Source organism: Mesocricetus auratus, unplaced genomic scaffold (genome assembly GCF_017639785.1).
Source record: "Mesocricetus auratus isolate SY011 unplaced genomic scaffold, BCM_Maur_2.0 Super-Scaffold_100010, whole genome shotgun sequence".
Lineage (NCBI taxonomy): Eukaryota > Metazoa > Chordata > Mammalia > Rodentia > Cricetidae > Mesocricetus > Mesocricetus auratus.
Window position 1 is genome coordinate 59,780,667 of NW_024429194.1, and position 14,938 is coordinate 59,795,604.

Below are 14,938 nucleotides of genomic sequence, written 5' to 3' on the forward strand. Positions count from 1 at the left end.
TGAAATTCCTCTGTTGAGAATTCTGCTTAGATCTCTAACACCATTTTTAATTGGGTCATTGGGGTTTTGGTGTCTAGTTTCATGAGTTCTTTACATACTTTGGAGATCAGCCCTCTGTCAGATGTGGTGTTGGTGAAAATCTTTTTCCATTCTGTAGGCTGCTGTTTCTTCTATTGACAGTGTCCTTTGCCTTACAGAAGTTTCTCAGTTTCATAAGGTCCCACTTATTAATTTTTATCTTAGTGCCTGTGCTACTGGTGTTCTTTTCAGGGAGTTGTCTCCTGTGCTAATGAGTTGAAGGGTTTTCTCACTTTCTCATCTGTCAGGTTCAGTGTAACTAGATTTATGTTGAGATCTTCGATTCACTTGGACTTGAGTTTTGTGCAGGGTGATAGATATAGATCAATTTGCATTCTTCTACATGAAAACATCCAGTTAGACCAGTACCATTTGTTGAGATGCTTCCCCTGTCCCCATTGTACAATTTTGGCTTCTTTGTTAAAATTCAGGTGTCCATGAGTGTGTGGATTTACATTTGGGTCTTTGACTCAATTCCACTGATCCATCTGTCTGTTTTTATGCCAAAACCATTCGGTTTTTATTGGTATAGCTTTGTGGTAGCATTTGAAATCAAGGATGTGTAACATTGTTTTAGATATCCTGGGTTTTTCTGTTTGTTTGTTTTTCCATATTGAGTGGAATATTGCTCTTTCAAGGTCTGTAAAGCATTGTGTTGTAATTTTGATGAAGATCTGTAGATTGCTTTTGGTAGGATGGCCACTTTTACCATGTTAATCCTACCTGTCCATCAGCGTGGGAGATCTTTTCATCTTGTCCAGTTTTCTTCTTCAAAGTCTTGTAGCTTTTACCATGCAGGTTTTTCACTTGATTTGATTAGGATGATTTATATTATTTGTGGCTGTAGTGAAGGGTGTTCTTTCCCTGAGTTCTTCTTCAGCTTGTTTATTATCTACATGTAGGATGTCTACTGATTTTTTTCAGCTAATCTTTTATCCTGCCAATTCACTAAAGATTTTTACAGTTGTAGGAGTTCCCTGCTAGAATTTTTTGAGTCATTTATATATATACTATCACATCATCTACAAATAGTGATATTTTTGCTTCCATTCCAATTTGTATTCCTTTGATCTTGTTTTGTTGTCTTATCGTTCTAGCTAGAACTTCAAGTGCTATATTGAATAGATATGTAGAAAGATATATGATAATATATCACCATAGTGGACAACTTTGTCTTGTTCCTGATTTTAGTGGAGTTGCCTTAAGTTTCTCTCCATTTAATTGGCTTCCTGTAAATTGCCTTTATCTCTATTCTCTCCAAGACTATTATCATGAGGGAGTGTTGTATTTTGTCAAGGGCTTTTTTAGCATCTAATGAGATGATTGTGTGTGTGTGTTTCTTTTTCTTTCAGTAGATTACATTGACAGATTTTCATATGTTGAACCATCCCTGCATCTTTGGGATAAAGCCTACTTGATCATGGTGGGTGATCTGCCTGATGTGTTCTTGGATTTTGTTTGTAAGTATTTTATTGAGTATTTTTGCATCAATGTTCATAAGGGATGTTGGTCTGCAATCTCCTTTGCTGATCCTTTATGTGGTTTGGGTAATCAGGATGACTCTGGCTTCATAAAAAGAATTTGTCAGTGTTCCTTTCTATTTTGTGGAATAATTTGGTGAGTATTGGCATTATATTTTCTTTGAAAGTCTGTTAGAATTCTGCACTAAAATTTTCTGTCCCTGGGCTTTTTCTTTCTTTCTTTCTTTCTTTCTTTCTTTCTTTCTTTCTTTCTTTCTTCCTTCCTTCCTTCCTTCCTTCCTTCCTCCCTCCCTCCCTCCCTCCCTCCCCCCCTCTCTCTCTCTCGTTTGGGAGCATTTAATGACTGCTTTTATTTCCTTGGAGGTGATTGGTCTATATAAATTGTTTATTTGATTTTTATTTAACATTGGCAAGTGCTATCTATTGAGAAATTTGTCCATTTCTTTCAGATTTTCCAATTTACAAGTTTTTGAAGTGTTCTTTGGATTTCCTAGTTGTCTGTTGTTATGTCCCTATTTTCTTTTTTGATTTTGTTAATTTGGAATGTGCTGTGACGTGCTGTGAAAAAAGTATATTCTTTTGTGTTTGGGTGAAATGTTCTGGAGATATCTATTAGCTCCATTATTCTCTGTTTAGTTTTTGTCTGGGTGAACTGTCTGTCAATGAGAGTGAAGTATTTAAGTCTCCTACTATAAATGTGTGAGGGTTGATGAGCTGCAGCACATCTGTCCAGGCCTTTCTGGCTTTTAGAATCTCCACTGAGAAGTCAGTGTCATTCTAATAGGTCTGCCTTGTGTGTTACTTGGCCCTTTTCTCTTGCAGCTTTTAATGTTCTTTGTTCTGTGTATTTAGTGTTTTGATTATTAGGAGGTAAAGGGACTTTCTCTTCTGGTCCAATATATTTGGTATTCTGCAAGATTCGTGTACCTTTATAGGTATATCCTTCTTTAGGTCAGGAAAATTTTCTTCTATGATTTTGCTAAATATATTTCTTGGGCTTTTGAGCTGTGATTCTTCTCATTCCTCCATTCCTATTATTCTTAGGTTTTGTCTTTTTCATAGTGTCCCATATTTCCTCAATGTTTGTGTCAGGAATATTCTAGATTTAACATTTTCTTTGGCCAGTGAATCTGTTTCTTCCATTGTATCTTCTATGCCTGAGATTCTCTTTTCCATCTCTTGGATTCTGTGATGCTTGCATCTGTAGCTCTTGTTTGCTTACATAGATTTTTCTATTACCAGAATTCCCTCAGTTTGTGTTTATTTTGTTGCTTCTATTTCCATTTTCAGGTCTTGAACAGTTTCCTTTACCTGTGTTTGTTTGTGTGTTTTTTCCTGGCTTTCTTGGCATTGCTTAAGAGATTTATTAATTTCTTCCAATTCTTTTGTTTGTCTTTTTCTCAGTTTCTTTGAATGATTTTTTATTTCCTCTTTAAGAACCTCTATCATCTTCATGAAGTTGATTTCCAGATCATTTTATTGTGCTTCAGCTGTGTTGAAATATTGAGATCTTGCCCTAGTAGGACAGCTGTGCTCTGCTGGTGTCATATTGCCCTGGCTGCTGTTGATTGTGTTTTTACTCTGGCATTCAGGCATCTGGTTTTGGGATGATTATAGGTCTAGGTGCTGATTTCTAAGTTTGTCTTTGTTGGATGCTGTTTTGTTCCTTGGTTTCTGTTTCCTCTTTAGTCTTCTGGTCTTTGCGGCCTGGATTTCTGGTGCCTGACATGACCTCTAATCCAGTAGGAAGTCTCTGCCCAAGTTGGGGGCTGGACTTCTGGTAGCTAGCTTGGTCTTTGTTGTTACAGAGAGTCTCTGTTTTTCTGGCTGCACCTGAGCATCAAAGTACTCTGGAGTAGGGGGCAGAGAACTGGCAGAAGGGTGAGCAGTGAGAGGGGACAGGGGGCAGTGGATTCTGTTTTACTATAATTTACAAAAAATATTTTGCATATTTTACAATTTAACTCAGGACAAATAATTCATGTTGACACATTAATTAACATATGTCAAATCATGTTTTAAACATTAATATTAAATTCAGAGCATTGATCATCCATATCGAATTGCTAAAAGGTATAATATTTCAAAAACATAGTAATATTTGACATCATAATACATTAGCTTGGTTTTCTTGCATAATATATCTTACTTAGTATTTAACTTCACTATAAAATAGTAAGCTACTCAGTAAACTCAGACCTGTAATAGGGTTTTTGTTTGTTTGTTTTTGTCTTGACAGCTTGGTGTAAATCCCCAACATTGTATAATCCCACAATTAGACATAATTCTAGAAACATGTCAATGGCAAATTTTAAAATTATCTGTTCCAAGTTTATTTGGGAGGACAGAATATTCACTATTCAGCGTTAGCACACTGCAGACGAACACAGCACAGTCTTGACCTTGGATCTGCGGAGCATCATTTAGTGCAGATCTGGCCTCCTGTCAGCAGCTCTCAATGGACTTGCCCTGCTGAGGTGTCTGGACTTGAACCACAGTGAGCCTCCCTAGGCTGAGCCTGGCCTTCCACTGTTGCTACTGAGCTTTGTCCCCTTCTCTAGCAACAGCTTTGTGTTGGGCTGCTGGGATTGGGGTTCTGCTTACTTTTTTTGACCTTAAGCCAGTGGAATCCTATAATTTTGGGGCCATATCTATGAGGAAGTAAGGAGCTAATTATTATATTTATTCTTGGATACACGCGGATAATAATAAGGTTTGTGGAGGCCATAGTGATTCATTAGGTATTTTTACTAAATAATAATTTGTCAGGATTAAATGAGACCTAGGATGTTTTTGTTTTCAATGTTAAAAACAATGAAAAATGATATACAATATGAACTTTAATGAGTATATTACTCAAACAGCATTTAAAATCTAATTTCATGTCAAGTTGAAACTTGCAAAATCTTCACTATATGTATACTTGCCCTATAATAACAAACTAAATATGACTTTGTGATGTATATTATATAATATTTGGTAGCATTAAATTCAAAAGAAGTAAGTCTTCAAAAATCCTTCAGGCAAAATGATTTTGTGGGCAGGTGGTAGTAAAAAATATGTTTTTAGATTCTTCTTATAAAATAGCCTTTAACTGAAATGCATCTTGCTACTCTAACAATCTTCTGTGTCCATTGCAAATGCTTGCTCTTCTCAGATCTCTCCTAATTTTCCTACTTCCTGTATTTTCCCTTTTTAAACCCCATTGGATATTTGTGTTCTGTAAAATCCTATAGGGGCTGGGATGTTTCACTTGGTAAAGTTCTTGCTGTGAAAACATAAGGACCCCCATTCTGGTTTCCAACATCCACCGAGGTAGCTGGAGGAGGCCCGGGCCTGCAATCCCAGTGCATGGAGAGAAAGACAGGATGGTAACCAGTTGCTGCTGACAAGTGAAGCCAATCAGTGAGTTCTGGGTTCTGTGAGAGACTCTGATTCCAAAAGGAAGGCAGAGGTGGGGATGGAGAGGTGGCTCAGCAGCTAAGAGCATGGGCTGCTCTTCCAGAGGACCTGGATTTGATTCGTAGCACCCATATGATGGCTCCCAAATGCTGTAATTCCAATCCTAGGGGATCCAATACCCTCCTCCAGCCTCCATGGCACCAGGAACATGCTTACAGTAAAAATTTAAAAATTAATAGTAATAAAAACCAAGATGGGCAGTGATAGAGGAAAAAACACATTGTATGTAAAGCATTTATTAATTTCTTTTAGATATAAGATCTCATGTAGCCCTGGCCTGGAATATCCTAAACATCAGAAGACAGCCTTAAATGCATGGTCCTCCTGCTTCTCCTGCCTCTACCTCCTGAGTATAAGCAGGAGCAGTCACACCCAGTTTCACGGCTATGTTCATGCTAGCAAGCACTCTGCCAACCAAACTGAGACTCTGTCCTGCTTCTATCTAAATTTCAACAGTTAAAATGTTTTCTGGTTTGGGGGCAATAAAGTTCTGACTTGGATTAAAAGGAAACAATAAGGTCTTGTATTTCTACTTGACACAAATTGTGAGAAGTGGCAGCTGAAGACACAGTTCAGGGTTCAGGGTCATTGTCATCCTCTTGTTCTTTCTAATTAGATGGCAAAAAATTTTTAAAAATTAAACAAACAAACAAACAAAAGGTCACCTCAGCTTTCAATAGAAAAAGTGGGAAGCTGGGATGGGGTGCCAAGCAAAGCTCATGGGATGCTCAGGTAGAAGACTTCTTATATGTTCCATGCCATATCGGAGCTGATAGTTTGGGGGGTTTCATTACTGGTGTTTTGTTTCTTTGTTTTTACCTCTATTTGAAGATGTGAACTGGAAACTAGGAAAATGTTGTGTGGGCTGTAGGTTATTTACATTACTTAGTCCCTGTCCCCGTGGATGTCGCTTCACTTCTTACTCCCAGGAGTCACCCCCCCCCAATTATTTATTGAAGAAATCCACATTTGTGTAAGAACTGAATTGATCTCCAAAGTCTTTAAGAATAACAGAACATACATTCAGGGGAACTGATTTACAATAACAGATTTTAAGGAGTTTGTCTTCCAGAGTTATGTTTCTGAGAAAAATTTTAAATTATGATAAGGAGATAGACATGGAGGAGACTGTTTTTCTATTTGGTCATATGATTTTTTACCTTATGTGTGTTTGTGTGTGTGTGTGTGTGTGTGTGTGTGTGTGTGTGTGTGTGTATGCATGCATGCATGTACACATGAGCAGGTGTGCCATGACCTATGTGTGGAGGTCAGATGACAAATTTTGGGACTTGGTTCTCTTCTTCTACCATGTGAATTTGGGGAATTAAAAGCAGATTATGGTGGCAAGCATCCTTTCTTGATGAACGTCCAAGCCCACAATTTTCTATTTTTAAATTTTTTAAAATTTATTCTTCTCTCATCTATTAAATCCTGACCACAGTTTCTCCTCCTTCCTCTCCTCCCAGTCCCACCCATCCCCCAAATGCATCCCCTCCTCTGTTTCTCTTCATAAAAGAGCAGAACTCCCAGTAATATCAGCAAGTCGTGCTATATCAACTTGCAGTAAGACTAGGAACCGCCCCTCATATTAAGGCTGGACAAAGCAACGCAGTGGGAGGAAAACCATCCCAAAAGCAAGCAAAAGAGTCAGACCGATGCAGGTTCCCAGGTTCTGTGAGCCCCTATGAGCCAGGGTTAGTTGATTCTGTGAGTTTGCTTGTGGTGTCCTTGACTCCTCTGGATCCTACAATCCTTCCTCCCTCTCTTCCTCAGGATTCCTAGTGCTCCACTGTTTGGCTGAAAGTCTCTGCATCTGTTTCCATCAGTTGCTAGGTGAAGGCTCTCTGATGACCATTGGGTGAGGCACTAATCTATGAGTATAGCAGAATATCGTTAGGAAACATTCCATTGACTTTTTCCCCCAGTCTTGTTTGGTTCTACCCTAGGTCTCTGGGTCATGCAGCCTCTGGGTCCTGGCCTTCTAGGCAGTGTCGGGTATGGGCTCCCTCTCATGGAATGGGTCTCAAGCTGGACCAGTCATCACAATTTTCTATTTCCAATTGTTAAGAAATGAAGAACTATTATAGAAACACACGTATAATTTTCAACAACTTCTTTCAATTCAATTTCAAACAATTTCAACTTCTTCAAACTTTTCAAGCTATATACTTATACACAAATGTTAATTTTATGTAAAGTACAGAGCTGGGAAAGCAACACCAGCATTCTTTGTAAAAAGTCTTATTAGAAAACCATTTCCTGAGTATTGTTTGCTATTGTCCTTGTTAGCTTCTCTCTGCACCTGCTTCAGCAGGAATATGGGTAGGGGTCCAACAATTGTGAAGCAGAATTTGCAGCAGCGATGAGAGGCCCTCAGAGGGACACCCAGAAATGGCTGAAGTATCAGTATCCAACACCAATCTGGATTTAAGTGGAGATGGTGTGTGCACTGCTGGCTTCTTGGGAGTGGGAAGGCTTCTGGGGACCCTGATGGCCCTGGCTTAGTTCATGACTATTTCCTGATGATTCTGGGTGTGTACAATCACACAGATGCCAAAGAACTCTTCGGATTTAGCAGAGTTAATGTAAAATTGGATGAGGGGGTGGGGGGACCTACTATATTACTTCTTTTTATCTGAAAATGCTTCAGTGTAAATATTTCATTAATATCAAAAAGATATGTGGCCACACAAAGGTTTTCAGAATGAGAATTGAGAATGGTTTGGGTATCTCAGCTGGAAACATCCTTGCCCAGCATGCATGAAACCTGGGTTCAGTTAAAACTAACCACAGTGATAGTCCCCTGCAATCTCAGCACTCACAAGGTAGGAGGGAGTATAGCAGAATTTAGAAGTCATCCTTGACCACATAATGATTTTGCAGCCAGCCTATAAAACCATATCAACAACAAATAAATAACAGTGGTGCTATCTTAGATTGGGTTAAATAATAGCAAATGACAGAAGAAATGCATTTTTAGTTCTTAGGATTATATTAGATTTTGAAAGTGTGAAGGATTAATTTGCTCTTGTTAGAAGTGTCTTCAGGCAGAAGGATGAAAGACATGTTGGTAAATATACAATGATATTCTCAGTTAGTAATAGAAACTTGACACTTCTATGCGAAAACTAAATACACTGAACATCCCAACAGGCAGCTTTTTTTTTCTTAGATGACCAAATGAACAGTCACTGATCAAGTCACCAACATAATCTGAATTTCAATCTGTGCCTATCCCCATTTCAGGTAGCGACATATGCTTACAATCTTACAAAGGACATTTTGCTAATTAATCAACATCTTTTGAGTGGTGACCACATATGAAATATTATTAGTAGGTACTGGATCCCCAAAGATGAAAAAAATCTAGCTTGTAATTTCAGAAAAGTTTGGAGCTGTACACCTAATAAGGGAAACTGGCCATGTGGTTAATTCTAGACAGGGAGCAGCATGTTCTTCTTTCTTACCCTGGTGCAGAATGGCAATTTGTCCTAAAATTAACCTTATATGTTTTAGCACTAGGTTTTCTTAAGACTGTTTGCTTGTAAAAATACTAGTGTGTTTAGATGTTTGAGTGGAATTATGAGTATTTTTTGTAAAGGCACAGTGATGATCTTCTGCAAGCTTTGTTGTTAAATTGTTAACAGAATATGCTAGCAGTTTGGCTTTAAACTTTCTTTTTGAGAATTGAAACACCGAGTGTATCTTGAGTCAGCTGGTCCTAAGTCACTTGGTCCTTGCCACTTCCCATGCTCTCTAGGTTGGTTTCCTCTCCAACATGCAACTTATTTTTTCATTCTGAAGATCAGAAGTCCTTAGAAACTGTTTATTTTTCTGTGGACAGATCCTGTGATGGTCTGTGAATTCCTTGTCTCCCAAACAAATCCTTAGATGTAAGAAATGAACATTCCTCAACTGTCATATTCCCTTACACCCAAAATTACTTGGCATGCAATATGCCTCCCTGGCTTCCATCAACACCAAACATAAAGTTCTGGAAAGAATGAATGTGCTACCCACCAGTAGTGATCCTGAGGTAGTGCCTTTTGTTACCCATTAATTGTTTGAATCATGTATTGTTAATAGACTTTCTATAGCCCAGTTAACATAAACTTTACAGATGCTTGGCTGGTGTCTGTACTGCCATCATCAGCAGGAGCAGTGAGGAGTCAGACACATGTTTACATGATCCTGGAATTGCCTTGGACCTTACTGTTTAAATGCATGCTTGTTCTGTTGGAAATTTTTATGAATTCAGAAAAATAGTTATGCTACCGCTGAACTTCAGACCTACACACCCCAACTCCTATTTTACACGCTCCAGACTTCTGCTCTTCTTGTTCTCTGTCTCATGTTGAGGATGGTCAGCAGATGCTCATGGTCCAAGCAGGTGATGTCCGACCCCCTACCTCCACTCGCTGTTGGTTTCTTCCCCTCATGTTCCTGGGGTGGTAATTAAAGGCTTTACTCTTCATAGAGGGAATTAAAGTTGTTTCCTTAGTTTTCTCAGGGCTGAAAGCAAAACTACTAAAGAGGCAATAAACCAGGAAGTTAATAAATACCAGCAACAGAAACAGTTAGCCTGTATATAAGGTTTCAATCAAAATTTTATTCTTCGTTCGGATATTCTTCCTTTACAATTAGGCAAGTACGCTGCCACATTTACGAAGAGATGTTTGTTGACAGTTGGCAAAGATGTGCCCCTTCTCGACTCTTCTCTGCTAGAGAGTCACTCCCCAGCCTGTCCTGTGTCCTTGCGCCTTTGGTTGACTCAAGATTTACGGAGGATACAAATGTGAGTGTTCGTTCACATGTCTATCAGTGCCATGGAGGTCAGTTGACAGATGGGGTTGTTGCTCTTCATGGGTTATCACCTTCTTTTTGAGACAAGTTCTTTTACTAGCTTGAGACTTGCCAAGTAGACTATGATGACCGGCCAACAACCCCCAAGGACCGATTTCCTGTTTCTCTGAGTTGCCTGCACCAGGCTTGCAAGCATGTATCATCGTGCTCAGCTTTATTTATTTAATTTTTTAATGTGAACTCCGAGGATAAAACTCATGCCTCTGTGCTTACAAAGCAAACACTTAACTGGATGAATTATCTGCCCACTATATCAGAGTGACCTTTATGCAGAGATTGGTAAGCCATGCCACACATGATTTTTCTCACTCTACTTATTTTATTCTTGTGATTGTGATTAATTCATGTTTATTTGTTTCACGTCAATAATAAACTATCCAAGGCCAACTTCAGTGGTCTTAGCTCTTGCAACATACAAAAAAACATCACCAAACCAACCAAACAAGGAAACAAACAATCCTACTTTTTAATATTTTATTGAGAGTAAGAATTTAAATAAGCCTTGTTGGTTAAAGGTAAGAGTTAAATGTAGAGAACTATATGCTCTATGGTCACATTGCAGTTTATACTTTGCTGGCATTGGTTTTTCAGTTCATCTTTTAAGTACCTGGAGAATTATGAGAGAGAAGTTAACACTTTAACTTTTAGTTTAGTGTTTGTCTGAGTGACCTATTGGTAAGTGTGTGGTATTCAAGTCTCCCACTATCAATGTGTGAAAGTTGATGTGGGAATTATCTTTAGTAATGTTTCTTTTATAAATATTGGTGCCCTTGTGTTTGGGACATAGACATTGAGAATTGAAATGTCATCTTGGTTGATTTTTGCTTTGATGAGTATAACGTGGCCTCATATCTTCTGATTAGTTTTGGTTTGAAGTCTATTTTGTTAGATATTAGAATAGCTTGCTTTCCAGGCCCATTTGCAATATCTTTTTCTAATCATTTTCTCTGAGGTAATGTCTATCTTTGAAGATGAGGTATGTTTCCTATATGAAGCAGAAGGATGGATTTTGTTTTCACAGCCTTTCTGCTAGCCTGTGTCTTTTTATTGGTGAATTGAGACCATTGACACTGAGAGATATAAATGGCCAATGATGACTAATTCCTGTCTTTTTGTTGTGTGTATGTGCCTGTGTTTGTGTGTGTGTGTGTGTGTGTGTGTGTGTGTGTTTCCCATCTTTGGGTTATGTTGGTGTGAGATTATTGCCTACATTCTCATGTGTAGCTAACCTTCTTGGGGGTTGGAATTTTTCTTATAGTACCTTCTGTAGATGGATTTGTGGCTAGATATTGTTTAAATTTGATTTCATCATGAAATACCTTATTTTCTCCATCTATGGTGATTGAAAGTTTTATTGGGTATAGTAGTCTGACCTGGCATCCATGGTCTTGTAGAGTCTGCAGCAATCTGTCCAGGCCCTTCTGGCTTTTAGAATCTCCACTAAGAAATCAGTGTAATTCTAATAGGTCTGCCTTTATATGTTACTTGGCCTTTTTTTCTCTTACAGCTTTTAATAATCTTTGTTCTGTGTGTTTAGTATTTTGATTATTATGAGGTAAGGGGACTTGCTTTTCTGGTTCAATCTATTTGGTATTCTGAAAGCTTCATGTACCTTTGTAGGTATGTCTTTGTTTAGGCTAGGAAAATTTTCTTCTATGATTTTGCTAAATATATTTTTGGGGCTTTTGAGTTATTATTCTTCTCATTCTTCTATTCCTGTTATTCTTATGTTTGGTTTTTTCATAGTGTCCCAGATCTCCTGGGTGTTTTGTGTAAGGACTATTTTAGATTTAATATTTTCTTTGACCAGCTTGTCTATTTCTTCTATTTGTCTTCAATGTCTGAGATTCTCTTTTCAATTTCTTGTATTCTGTTGGTGATGCTTGCATCTGTAGTTCATACCTAGATTTCCCATTTCCAGAATTCCCTCAGTTTGTGCTCATTTTGTTGCTTCTATTTCTGTTTTCAGGTCTTCAACAGCTTTATTCATTTGCTTCAACTGTTGTTTGTTTTTCTTGACTTTCTTGACATTTTTAAGGAATTTTTTGATTTCCTCACATTTTTGGTTGTCTTTTACTCTATTTCTTTCAGGGATTTATTCATTTCCTCTTTAAGGACCTCTATCATCTCCAAAAATTGTTTTTAAGGTCACTTTTGTTTTTTATTGTCCTGTTTTGGTTTTTTATGCTTCAGCTGTGTTTGAATATACAGGGCTTTCTGTAGTAGGATAACGGGGCTCTGGTGGTGACATATTGCTCTGGGTGATGTTGATTATGTTCTTACACTAACATTTAGGCATCTGGCTTTGGAGTAACTGTAGGTTTAGGTACCTATTTCTGGATCTTTCTTTCTTGTATGGGTATTTTCTTTCTTATTTTCTGTTTCCTTTCCTATCTTCTGACTGGTTGAGTAATGCATCTTGGCCTAAGTTGGGGGTTGGACTTCTGAAGGCCTGAATGGCCTCTGGTCTAGCAAGTGTTTGATGCCCAAGTTAGAGGCTGTAGTTAGGGCTGTGTGCATGGCCTCTGATCAGGCCAAGTGTTCTCTAGGGTTCAGGATGATTGCCTGGCTTTTGGTGGAGTAAGGGCCTTCTGCCTGATTTTCAGGGATTTGACATGGTTTCTGGGGTTCAGGATGTTGTTCTGGCCTCTAGTGGAATAGAAGTCTTCTGCCTACGGTGTGGGCTGCTTTTTAGAGGGCTGGCCTGGCCTCTGATGAGATAGAAGGCTTCCACCAGAGGTGTGGCCTAGGATATCTCGATTTAGTTTATAATGTTTGTTAGCTCTAATATTTCTCTGCCTAGTTTTTGTCTGGATAGCCTAACCTTTGGTGAAAGTGAGGTATTGAAGTCTCCCGCTATCAATGTGTGAGCATCAATATGTGAATTAAGCTGTACTAGTGTTCATTTATGAACTCAGGTGCCTTTGTGTTTAGTGCATCGATGTTAAGAATTTAAATGTCATCCTAGTGGATTTTTCCTTTGGTAACTATGCAGCATCCTTTCCCATTTATTTTGATGAATTTTGGTTTGAAGTCTATTTTATTAGATATTAGAAGCTACACCAGCTTGCTTCTTAGGATCATTTGATTGGAATATCTTTTTCTAACCCTTTTTCCTGAGGTAATGCCTATCCTTGATGCTGAGATGTGTTACTTGAATGCAGCAGAAGAATGGATCTTGTTTTTACATCCACTTTGTAAGTCTGTGTCTTTGTATTGGTAAATTGAAACCACTGATACTGAAAGACATCAGTGACCAATGATTGTTGGTTCCTCTTACTTTTTTTTTGTGCTGGTGATGCTGGTGTTGTTGTTGTTGGTGGTGTGTGTGTGTGTGTGTGTGTGTGTGTGTGTGTTTCCCTTCTTTTAATTTTGCTTATCCTAGATTATTCATTTCCTGTGTTTTGTGGGTGTAGTTAACCTCCTTGGGTGGGGGTTTTCTTTCTATCACCTTCTATAGGACTGAATTTTTAGAAAGATATTGTACAAATTATTCATTTCCTCCAAGTGATTATTTTTTATTGGGTTCCTGTGGGAGATTAATTAGTTTCCTCTATTTTTTTCCTGGATTTTGTTAAGAGATTTATTTATTTCCTCTTTGAGAACCTTTATCATCTTCATATAGTTGGTTTTAATGTCTTTTCTTGTGCTTCACCTATGTTGGAATATTCAGGGCCTGCTGTGGTATCATAGCTGCTCCCTAGTTGGAACACATTGCTTCACCTGTTATTGATTGTATTTTTACGGCGTGTTGAGCATTTGGGTTTAGGGTGATTATAGGTCTAGGTGCTGATTTCTGGATTTGCCTTTGTTGGGTGAGTGCTTTGTTCCTTGGTTTCTGTTTCTTCTCTGGATTTTCAGAGAGTGTGATGACTTCATGGGCTGGATTGGGGGACAGAAGGTTGGAGGAGAAGGTCTTTGTGATCTCTTGGGGATGGAGTCAGAGAAGAAAGTGGGACTGCTGTAAGTTCCTTCTACAGAGTTGGGGATGAGACTGTGGGATTCGATCTCAGGAGCAGCAGCAGAATTGTGGGTCTGCCTCCAGCATACTTGTTGCCCTGGGAGGAGCAGCTCCAGAGTTAGCAGGAATCGCTTGCTGGGTTTGGGGTCTAGAACAAAGCAATAAGTGGAGAGAGGAAGGTTTTAAGGGGAAGACCTGTGATATCCACAGGACATGGCAGCAGGGGACAGGGAAGGCTGCTGAAGTCTAGGGAGGGAGGTTAGGAAGGGATGTGTGGGGACACCAGACCTTGAGCAGAAACCCACTTCCCCTTCTGCCTGGGAGCAGGCAGCTGTGAGATAATGTTTACTGAAAACAATTCAGTGCCACAAAGCTCTTGATAGGGCTTCGTTAAGGGCTTGCTCACTGAAACACCATGACTTTGATCCCCCCTATGGCTAGATGCCTCTTCCTGCTCCCTGCTGTGTCTCCCCATTCTGGGGCCAGAGATTAAACCACCAGCCAGGAGGGTGAGAAGTCTGGGAGAGCTGTGAGAGCTCAGTTGGAGAATTGTATGTAGATGGATGGCAGAAGTCCTTAAAAAGGGAAGTGTTTTTTCTTGGGGGTCTCCTCCTAAGCTGACTTGGGAAGCATAAAGTTTTCTTAAAGCAACCGACCGGTCTCTGTGTCATCTATCCCAACCACCTTGCGACATTCTCAGATGCAGGCTGCACAGCAGGTGTGACAGGGATGGTGTGTGGGATCCACAGGAGATGTGGAGGGGTCAAGGAAGACTGCGGCTGGTGGTCTGTTGCAACACTAGGTATAAGTCTAGGGGGTTGGGTTTGAGGGCAAGGGTGAGCAGTGAGGATCTTCAGTTAGCTTACCTGTTTCCCTTTTCTGCTCAGCTGGTGTTCCCAGTGAATACCTGCTGGGCTTGGAGGCTGGGATAATGGGATAGGTTGGGGGAAGGCAGGTTGGGGGAGAAGATCTTTGTGCTCTGTTGGGGATGGGGCCAAAGAGGGAAGGGAGACTGCAGCAGGTTGTCTCCTTCAGAGTTGGAGTCTTCTTCCCTCTTCTGGCCTCCAGGGGCACCAGTGGTACACAGGCATAC